General features: G+C 51.0%; 1 protein-coding gene across 1 annotated transcript in view; it reads left to right on the forward strand.

Annotated features, from left to right (window-relative positions):
* Positions 1-12,124, forward strand: part of pgbd5 (piggyBac transposable element derived 5) — a 74,712-nt gene that overhangs the window by 27,243 nt on the left and 35,345 nt on the right.

Below are 12,124 nucleotides of genomic sequence, written 5' to 3' on the forward strand. Positions count from 1 at the left end.
TTTTGTAGATAATTATGCATTCAACCCTTGTACGCCGAGTGAAAAGTGAAAAGCTTAGATGCAAAATGGTGGAAACAAGCTTTCTGTATATGGGCTGAAATCAAGGAAATAATATAATCAGGACAATGTTGTAGAAGGCTCACATCCACCCTTTTAAGAATCAAACGTTGTATGGTTGTTGCTGCTGGCCTCGATTCCTTTTCAATTCTTGTGCATACATAATCAGAAACACACTCACACGCACAGGAAAACATACACACACACAGACAGGCGCACACACACAAGAACACAGACCGACACAAACCAACACACACACACACACACACACACACACACACACACACACACACACACACACACACACACACACACACACACACACACACACACACACACACACACACACACACACACACACACACACACACACAGTAAACCTAGGCCAGAACAACAACAATAGCAATATTTGCCACTCAGCAGATTTCTCATTTCCTTGGATGCATTAAATCGTCATTACACAATAATGCAAAGTTGAAATAGTTTCATACCTGTGTTTTGTTTTGTTTTCTGACATGGATGTCAGGAAGGTTCATAACATTCACATGTTTGCTTTTGAGATTAATGAGACAGATTTGTCCTGAAGTCTCTGGTAGTTTAAATGTATTTTTCCGATGGAGCATGCATCTTTTAATGACATTTTCAGCCTATGAACGTGGCATATGCGATCCGCCAAAAAACATTGCTGCCCACTCACATAAATTACACTTGTGTGCACCAATCCAAATTCATAATTGCATACACACATGCACAAACAGACCAAAACACTAAAGCGCTTGTTTGTATACACATACGCACACACACACACACACACACACACACACACACACACACACACACACACACACACACACACACACACACACACACACACACACACACACACACACAGCCAATCGAAGAGTAAGTTCCAGCTTTTAATTAAACCTACTCAGAGCAGCCACAGAGGGCAATCAGCAAAAAAAATGTTTTGGTATGAGATTGATCCTCAGTACTTCTAGCACAAAGTGGTGCTGTGGTTATAAGTATGGGTATAAGAAACACAAGGAATTTCGTGGTATTATGGTTTAAAATTTAATATATATATATATATATATATATTTATATATATATATATATATATTCCTCTCCTGGAACCGTCACCTTATCGTGGTGGAGAGGTTTGCGTGTCCCTGTGAACCTGAGGGCTGTGTTGTCTGGAGCCTTGTGCTCCTGGTAGGGTCTCTCATGGCAGAGTGGTCTCAGGCGAGGGGACAGACTAAGAATGGTTCAAAAATCCTCAATGAATAACGGAAATAGAGGAGATGTGACCCGGCCCGGAGGAAGCCCGGGGCCCCCGTCTGGAGCTAGGCCCAGACGGAGGGCTCGATGGCGAGCGCCTGGTGGCCGGGTTTGCCACGGAGCCCGGTCGGGCACAGCCCGAACAAACTACGTGGCACCCCCCCTCTCTTCATATCATGGACCCACCACCTGTGGGAAGACCCGTTGGGGTCGGGTGCGCAGCCACATGGGTGGCAGCGAAGGTCAGGGGTCTCGACGGACCAGACCCGGGCGGCAGAAGCTGGCTCTGGGGACGTGGAACGTCACCTCGCTGTGGGGAAAGGAACCGGAGCTTGTGAGGGAGGTGGAGCGCTATCAGTTAGATCTGGTGGGGCTTACCTCCACGCACAGTCTCAGCTCTGGTACCGTACTCCTGGATAAGGGTTGGACTCTATTCTTCTCCGGAGTTGCCAAGGGCGTGAGGCGCCGGGCGGGTGTGGGGATACTCATAAATCCCCGGCTGAGCGCCGCGGTGTTGGAGTTTACCCCGGTAGACGAGAGGGTCGCCTCCCTGCGCCTAAGGGTTGTAGGGGGGAAAACTCTGACTGTTGTTTGTGCGTATGCACCAAACAGCAGCTCAGAGTACTCTGCCTTCTTGGAGACCCTGAATGGAGTCCTGTATGGGGCTCCAGTAGGGGACTCCGTAGTTCTGCTGGGTGACTTCAACGCCCACGTGGGCAACGATGGAGACACCTGGAGAGGCGTGGTGGGGAGGAACGGCCTCCCTGATCTAAACCCGAGCGGTCGTTTGTTATTGGACTTCTGTGCTAGTCATGGATTATCCATAACAAACACCATGTTCGAACATAAGGGTGCTCATAAGTGTGCCTGGTACCAGAGTACCCTAGGCCGAAGATCAATGATCGATTTTGTGATCGTGTCATCTGATCTGAGGCCGCATGTTTTGGACACTCGGGTAAAGAGAGGGGCGGAACTGTCAACCGACCACCATCTGGTTGTGAGTTGGATCAGGGAATGGGGGAAATTTCCGGATAGACCTGGTAAGCCCAAACGCGTAGTGCGGGTGAACTGGGAACGTCTGGAGGAGGCCCCCGTCCTAGGTATCTTCAACTCACACCTCCGGCGGAGTTTTTCTAGCATTCCTGTGGAGGTTGGGGGCATTGAGCCGGAGTGGGCGGTGTTCAAAGCCTCCATTGCTGAAGCTGCGGTGGCTAGCTGTGGCCTCAGGGTCTTAGGCTCCTCAAGGGGCGGTAACCCTCGGACACCGTGGTGGACACCGGTGGTCAGGGAAGCCGTCCGATTGAAGAAGGAGGCCTTCCGGGATATGATATCCTGGAGGACTCCTGACTCGGTTGCAGGGTACCGACAGGCCCGAAGGGCTGCAGCTGCTGCCGTGTCGGAGGCTAAGCAGCGGGTGTGGGAGAAGTTCGGAGAGGCCATGGAGAAGGACTTTCGGTCGGCACCAAAGTGTTTCTGGAAGACTATCCGGCACCTCAGGAGGGGGAAACGGGGAACCGTCCAAGCTGTGTACAGTAAGGATGGGACTCTGTTGACCTCAACTAAGGAGGTCGTCGGACGTTGGAAGGAACACTTTGAGGAACTCCTGAATCCGAATAACACGCCCTCTATGTTGGAGGCAGAGCTCGAGGTTGATGGTGTTTCGTCGTCAATTTCCCTGGTGGAGGTCACTGAGGTAGTCAAACATCTCCGCAGTGGCAAAGCCCCAGGGATTGATGAGATCCAGCCAGAAATGCTAAAGGCTCTGGGTGTTGAGGGGCTGTCATGGTTGACACGCCTATTCAACATCGCGTGGGAGTCGGGTACAGTGCCAAAGGAGTGGCAAACCGGGGTGGTGGTTCCCCTGTTCAAAAAGGGGGACCAGAGAGTGTGTGCCAATTACCGGGGTATCACACTTCTCAGCCTCCCTGGTAAAGTCTACTCCAAGGTGCTGGAAAGGAGGGTTCGGCCGATCGTCGAACCTCAGATTGAAGAGGAACAATGCGGTTTTCGCCCCGGACGTGGAACTACGGACCAGCTCTTCACTCTCGCAAGGATCCTGGAGGGGGCCTGGGAGTATGCCCATCCGGTCTACATGTGTTTTGTGGATCTGGAGAAGGCGTATGACCGGGTCCCCCGGGAGAAACTGTGGGAGGTGCTGCGGGAGTATGGGATAAGGGGGTCTATCCTCAGGGCCATCCAATCCCTGTACTCCCAAAGCGAGAGCTGTGTTCGCGTCCTCGGCAGCCAGTCAGTTTCGTTCTCGGTGGGTGCTGGGCTCCGCCAGGGCTGCGCCTTGTCACCAATCCTGTTTGTGATATACATGGACAGGATATCGAGGCGTAGTCGTGGTGGGGAGGGGTTGCAGTTCGGTGGTCTGAGGATCTCGTCACTGCTTTTTGCAGATGATGTGGTCCTCATGGGATCATCGGCCTGTGACCTTCAGCACTCACTGGATCGGCTGGCGGCCGAGTGTGAAGCGGCTGGGATGAGGATCAGCACCGCTAAATCTGAGGCCATGACTCTTAGCAGGAAACCGATGGATTGCTTACTCCGGGTAGGAAATGAGTCCTTAGCCCAAGTGAAGGAGTTCAAGTACCTCGGGGTCTGTTTCGCGAGTGAGGGTACTATGGAACGTGAGATTGGCCGGAGAATCGGAGCAGCGGGGGCGGTATTGCGTTCGCTTTACCGCACCGTTGTAACGAAAAGAGAGCTGAAGGCAAAGCTCTCGATCTACCGGTCGATCTTCGTTCCTATCCTCACCTATGGTCATGAGGGCTGGGTGATGACCGAAAGGACGAGATCGCGGGTACAAGCGGCCGAGATGAGTTTTCTCAGAAGGCTGGTTGGCGTCTCCCTTAGGGATAGGGTGAGAAGCTCAGCCATCCGTGAGGAACTCGGATTAGAGCCGCTGCTCCTTTACTTAGAAAGGAGTCAGCTGAGGTGGTTCGGGCATCTGGTAAGGATGCCCACTGGGCGCCTTCCTTGGGAGGTGTTTCAGGCACGTCCAGTGGGGAGGAGACCTCGGGGAAGACCCAGGACTAGGTGGAGAGATTATATCTCAACACTGGCCTGGGAACGCCTCGGGATCCCCCCGTCAGAGTTGGTCAATGTGGCCCGGGAAAGGGAAGTCTGGGGCCCCCTGCTTGAGCTGCTCCCCCCGCGACCCGACCCCGGATAACATTGTGAATTGATTTAATTAAATACGCTTTAATTAAATAGATATAATGCTATCTGTTGCCACAGATGTGCAACCTGCTTCATTTGCAGAGGGTCGGGAGTAGGACGGTTTGAAATTCAATTCCATTACCCCCCCATGGTCCGTGATCCCCCCCATGGTCCGTGATCCCCCCATGGTCCGTGATCGCCCCATGGTCCGTGATCCCCCCCATGGTCCGTGATCCCCCCATGGTCCGTGATCGCCCCATGGTCCGTGATCCCCCCATGGTCCGTGATCCCCCCCATGGTCCGTGATCCCCCCATGGTCCGTGATCCCCCCATGGTCCATGATCCCCCCCATGGTCCGTGATCGCCCCATGGTCCGTGATCCCCCCATGGTCCGTGATCGCCCCATGGTCCATGATCCCCCCCATGGTCCGTGATCGCCCCATGGTCCGTGATCCCCCCCATGGTCCGTGATCCCCCCCATGGTCCGTGATCCCCCCCATGGTCCGTGATCGCCCCAGCTCCTCTCTCCATTTGTAGGCTTCAGTGGCTCCATTCATCTCCCAGTAGCCCCTGATCCCAGTGGCTCCATTCATCTCCCAGTAGCCCCTGATCCCAGTGGCCCCATTCATCTCCCAGTAGCCCCTGATCCCAGTGGCCCCATTCATCTCCCAGTAGCCCCTGATCCCAGTGGCTCCATTCATCTCCCAGTAGCCCCTGATCCCAGTGGCTCCATTCATCTCCCAGTAGCCCCTGATCCCAGTGGCTCCATTCATCTTCCAGTAGCCCCTGATCCCAGTGGCTCCATTCATCTCCTAGTAGCCCCTGATCCCAGTGGCCCCATTCATCTTCCAGTAGCCCCTGATCCCAGTGGCTCCATTCATCTCCCAGTAGCCCCTGATCCCAGTGGCTCCATTCATCTCCCAGTAGCCCCTGATCCCAGTGGCTCCATTCATCTCCCAGTAGCCCCTGATCCCAGTGGCTCCATTCATCTCCTAGTAGTCCCTGAGTTAACCCTAACCCTAACCCAGTAGTTAGGGTTAGGGTTAGGGTTAGCCAGCCCTAACTACTGACTACTATAACTACTATAACCCTAACCCAGTAGTAAGGGTTAGGGTTATAGTAGTTAGAGTAGTCAGTAGTTAGGGCTAGGCCCAGTGCTGACTCTACCCTCCGGACCAGCCTCCTCCTCCCCTCGCTCTCCTCATCAATGATGCCTCCCCCCCCAGGGTTCTTCAGTGAGGGGAGGTGGACCAGGCACACACACACACACACACACACACACACACACACACACACACACACACACACACACACACACACACACACACACACACACACACACACACACATTTAATTCTTTATTTGAATCCACCAATCACATTACAAGAGACAGATTCAAATATTTCAGAGATAAGATAGGTCTTTGTTCATGGGTACAAAAACATCTCCTGCGCCACACTGCCAGGCTGCCTATCACTGCTGATATGGAGCACAACTTTGCTAATTGTTTAGATTTTCTACTGGAGAGCCCAGCCAGCCTTAACCCACTGAAAACACGGTTGTGGACATGCCCCAAGCTTCCAAAAATAAACACTATTAGCTTGCATTGGTAGCCTAGGTCCCTTAGTATTTCCAGAATGGGCTGGTATTTAAAGATTTTATCATTGAAAGCAATTTCCATGTACAGATCTCAAGTAAGAGCACTTCCCTTTTGTCTCTGTTTAAAAACACAACATCAGGGGTATTTGGGATTTGACACATCACATCAATAGAGCTGTTAAACCATTCCGGCATGATGCGTGAATGTTTGTACATGAAAAATGTACAAAATACTTCTTCAACATTGCTGGAAATCCGATCGACAAGGCGGTCATGGCGTGCAATATACAGTCCTTTGTACATAGTACAGCCATTCACAACATGGGCATCTGATTCAAGTAGATGGCCAGAGTGCATTATACAGTGTGGATGGTGGTGTGCAGGATACCGTAATGCCAGATTGTATTTGGTAGGTAGCACCTGCAGCCTAGCTTTGGCAGTGAAACAGAGGATGTCCTCCCCAACAGCAGCATTTTTGTACATGGAGTGGGAAGCAGAGTGGTCGGCAAAGTCTAGGCATGCTAGCTTTCCCTGCATTCTAAGTCCAGTCCAGTGTTGTTTGGTCTCTGTTTGTTTTATGTTAAGAAGGAATCTCCTTGCTGTTGTGTTCTGTAGCATGTGTTGTGCCTCGTTGTGATATACAGTTGCCTCTGCGGTTACAGAAGGGTCGGTGACAACTGCATCAGATGCCTGTGGTGCTGTGTGTGAGTTGTGTTGTGTCCATTCCAGTTTGACTGACATTCTGTTGCACAGATCATTTAGGTCCGGCCACTCCGACCGAACTCCAAAGCCTGCAGCTTGTGTGTCCAGTTTCCCGCTGCTTTTCCTCCCAAAGCCTAAGAAGCTGTCCTGGCCTGCTGTGGCCAGAGGGACCTCCCTCTTCCTGAGGTCCAGCATGAGGGAAGTTCTGGCAAGCTCTCTGACAGTGGCATCATCATTGTTGAGCATGCTGAGGAGGTGTGTCAGCCTGGTAGCAGTGTATACCCATTCCACGTTTGGGACACCCAGCCCCCCCTCTTTATGTGCGAGGAAGATGAGATCCCGGGTAGAGTGTGAGTTCAGACCTAGGCATTTTCTGACAGCCTGGTCTGTTTTATTGTTCATGTCCTGTAAGACATTTTGCAGGATGTGGACTTTGCAAAGAGGTGTTGAACCTTTGCCAGGGCCACCTCTCTGATAGCGTCTAGTTTCATGACTACAGGGACTGAGGAGGAATCAATTAGATCGATTCTGTTCTTATAGGCACAACATAGCTCCTGTGCCTGCTCCCCCCACTCACCTGTAATGCTGATGTTATGGCCAAGATAGGTGTATGACTCGTGGCGCGAGTAGACCCTGATAGGCTGTCCCATTATTGTGAAGGAGGGCGGTTTGTCAGATTTGGCTTTATACCAGCGGTTGCCACCGCTGCGTCGCTCATTAAGAGCTGCACGCTTGGTGTGCTTCACCTCCAGCTTTGACCAGTGAAGAAATTCACACACACACACACACACACACACACACACACACACACACACACACACACACACACACACACACACACACACACACACATGTTATTACTTGCGTAGATATTTTTGCGCTGACACCTAGCCCCACGAACCAGGTTCTGAACAATATCAACTTCGATCCTTTAAGTCCCTTTTCCCTCTTAAAATTCTTAAACTTCTTCCTGGATTCTCTCCGGCTTCGGTTATCTCCATGGTTACTGTGTTCTTCTAGTTGCCATGGTGGCTAGAACTCTCAATGACCTTTTGGAAAAAATGAATGTTTTGGTCTACTTGCATCATCCAGGGCTGTTACAGCAAAGGGCTGTACTGGGTTGCCCTCTGACCCCTTGGATATCTCCCAGTGTTTTATTGTTTTTATTTATGACTTATTTATTTATTTATTAAAGGTCTCCCAACATGCCACCAGGTGTGGTGTGATTAGCCATTAGCCGTAGCAAACGTTGCTCATCTGTGCATCACACATCTAGGTGGACACGCCCACCTGTGATGTCAACACAGACTGCTTGTAGCAGCTAATCACACCACACCCGGTGGCATGGCATGGGACCTTTAAGACCCTGTTTGCATTGGCCTCACCAACCGTAAACTACTTCCACCCACTGATCATGAAGTTGTGCAGTCCAAATAGTTTTAGAAGGTAAAATATAGATGTTATTGTACAGAGAGAGGAGAAAGGTGAGAACACCTCTTAACACGCACACACACACACAATAACATACACACACAGACATACACACACACACACACACACACACACACATACAAACACACACACACAAAATCTCACCCACACAGACACACAAACACACACACACAAACAAACCCAGACACATAGTCACACAAACACACACACAATCAAACTCACACACACACACACACACACACACACACACACACAAACATACTCCCACAAACAAACACAGAACACACACACACACAAAACCAACAAACATACACACACACAAAAGGTCTAGCTTACCTGACCCAGAACAGAAAGAGGTAGTGTGTGTGTGTGTGTGTGCGTGTGCGTGTGCGTGTGCGTGTGCGCGTGCGTGTGCGTGTGCGTGTGCGTGTGTGTGTGTGTGTGTGTATGTGTGTGTGTGCTGAATCCAGAGGTCAGTGCTAAATAAATCAATAAATAAAAAGGTCAAAGCCTGTCGCCCCAGAAACTGAATATAAACAAGACTGGACAGGACAAGGTCTCACCACCATACCATGACCCTTCAGATACCCACTAGCTAACTCTTGTACGGGTGTTGTGTTGTTGTGAAGGCTACAGTTATGAAGATGATGATGATGATGATGATGATGATGAGAACGCCCTAACTGCCGACATCTGACTGCTGATGTCATCTCCCCACAGCCGCTGGCCTATCTCCTTCAAATGCCAGCCAGAGCTTAGAGCTGTTAGGCTGTGTGTGTGTGTGTGTGTTTGTGTGTGTGTGTCGTGATGGCGACAGCGGGTGTCCGACACATCTGGCAGTATGGGATGTGAGAGGCGTCGGTGGGAACCCGCCGGCGTGGACGGGGAAGTCCAGAAGTCAGTCTCATGTCTGCCGCAGACGGACGACGGAACTAGTTGAGACAGAACCAGGGGGGAGGCGGCACTCCTTAAAGAGGAACGCCACGCCTTATAGAGGAACGCCACGCCTTAAAGAGGAACGCCACGCCTTATAGAGGAACGCCACGCCTTAAAGAGGAACGCCACGCCTTAAAGAGGAACGCCACTCTTTATAGAGGAACGCCACTCCTTATAGAGGAACGCCACGCCTTATAGAGGAACGCCACGCCTTATAGAGGAACGCCACGCCTTTAAGAGGAACGCCACGCCTTAAAGAGGAAAGCCACTCCTTATAGAGGAACGCCACGCCTTAGAGGAACGCCACGCCTTATAGAGGAACACCACGCCTTATAGAGGAACGCCACGCCTTATAGAGGCACGCCACGCCTTATAGAGGAACGCCACGCCTTAAAGAGGAACGCCACGCCTTATAGAGGAACGCCACGCCTTAAAGAGGAACGCCACGCCTTATAGAGGAACGCCACGCCTTAAAGAGGAACGCCACGCCTTATAGAGGAACGCCACTCTTTATAGAGGAACGCCACGCCTTATAGAGGAACGCCACGCCTTATAGAGGAACGCCACGCCTTATAGAGGAACGCCACGCCTTATAGAGGAACGCCACGCCTTTAAGAGGAACGCCACGCCTTAAAGAGGAAAGCCACTCCTTATAGAGGAACGCCACGCCTTAGAGGAACGCCACGCCTTATAGAGGAACACCACGCCTTATAGAGGAACGCCACGCCTTATAGAGGAACGCCACGCCTTATAGAGGAACGCCACGCCTTATAGAGGAACGCCACGCCTTATAGAGGAACGCCACGCCTTAAAGAGGAACGCCACGCCTTATAGAGGAACGCCACGCCTTAAAGAGGAACGCCACGCCTTATAGAGGAACGCCACGCCTTAAAGAGGAACGCCACGCCTTATAGAGGAACGCCACGCCTTAAAGAGGAACGCCACGCCTTATAGAGGAACGCCACGCCTTAAAGAGGAACGCCACGCCTTATAGAGGAACGCCACGCCTTATAGGCGTGGCGGGTAAATGAACGGTTAACTATCAGGTAAATGAACGGTTAACTAATGGTGCAGTGAATGCTCAATACCGTATTTGCTAACGTACACTCGTCTTAAAGTATTACCCCCCCCCCCCGCTCCTATGTAGACCTGTGTGGGGGAGATAACCTTCAGAGCGACAACGACCGAACGGCACACACCAACATCACGGAGGATACGCGCCTGTGATAGGCTGCTGAATATGGATGAGGAGGAGAGCCGCGGTGCTGGCGATAGCGTGGCCCCGCGGGGCTCCACAGTAGGCGTTGTTGCCCTCCTGTTCTCCACTCCCACATCGCGGGGCCTCACAGGACAAGCCGCCCTGGGATGAGAAGACGTATCAGTACTCCAATGTTTTATTTAGTGCGCCGCCGCTCGTCTCCAACAGGCCATTAGCGGGCCTCTGTTTCTGTGCGGCTATGCTTTCATTCCCACCTCCACCCCCGCGTTCTTAAAAGACATCCATACAGCCGCGTACAGCACACACGCACACGCACATAAAGCATGCATATCCACATGCTGCATGCACACACCAACACGCATCAAGACGCGCACGCACACATGAAAACATAATCATCATGGATCATCATCATTATGCTATTTAATTATTATATATTGCTATCATTACTGTTATTTATTTATTTTACCCCTAAGGGATAGATAAAACAGCATGCTGCCGACTTAGCAATGTAGCTACCACGTGCGTGTCTGTGTCTGTAAACAAGCGTGCCCGTCGATGTCGTTTTGTGATTTTCTAGCTACAGCGCCTTCGCTTTCTCGCTGGTACTCCAATGTTACTATGGAACTCTGGGTACTGTGGTACCCACCAGAATAAGGCTTGTGCGACGTCACATCGCAATGACCAGCTCCACTTTGGAAGCGTAGGAGCATAGGCCTGTTAGTTATTGTGTTGATAGTAATGTTTATTTTTTTATGCTTGATTACTAACTAAATATGAAATAATTTGTCATTATAGGAAGACATTGGCAACTGCCACAGCGTTTCTCATGTGAGACGTGGCAAAACAAAGTTTTCATAAGGCTATTTACTGTATATTTACACTGATTTAGAGTATGACATTAGGCCTACGTCTCTTGAGTCCTCTCTATATGGAGTGTCGCCAACTAAAAAATCCCACAATGCATTCTGATGTAGGTCCCCTTTATGGAGCAAAACAAACCGGCACCTCGCAGCCATTGTTATTCTGTTTCCAGTTCTTCACCACAACAGAGTTATGTGAACAATTACATCCACGGACGCCAACACACTCGCGTATTAAATGTCTGAAGATGTTTGGTGTAGTTCATAGCATTGTGTTCTTTCAATGGCTTTCTACAAAACTGAAAACCGAAAACAACAAAATCTTGGTTGCTGTAAAGCGACGTCGCCATCCACACGTTCAGAAGTACAAATGCACACACGCACGCATGCACGCACGCACGCACGCACGCACGCACGCACGCACGCACGCACGCACGCACGCACGCACGCACGCACGCACGCACGCACGCACGCACGCACGCACACACACACACGCACACACACACACAACCTATTACACAGACACACCCAGAGCTTTATACCCACTAGGCACTCTACAAGCCTTATCCCTGAGATTGGAGAATGGGTTATAACGACACGTCACCCTTTTTGAGACGGCCACAGAGGAGCGGAGGAGTTAGGGTTCGGTTAGGGTTAGGCCACAGAGAAGCAGAGGAGTGCTTGAGAGGAAAGCTTTAGGGGCCGTAAAACTGTTGTTTTACAGCGTCTCCACCAAATGCAGCCGCTGCTGCCACACAATAATGTTGATTTGACCTTTTGTACATTCAGCACAAAGTCGTGTTTTATGTCCACCCCACCCCAACACCAGGGTCTAGGATCTATTCTGTACCAA

Source organism: Gadus macrocephalus, chromosome 15 (assembly GCF_031168955.1).
Source record: "Gadus macrocephalus chromosome 15, ASM3116895v1".
Lineage (NCBI taxonomy): Eukaryota > Metazoa > Chordata > Actinopteri > Gadiformes > Gadidae > Gadus > Gadus macrocephalus.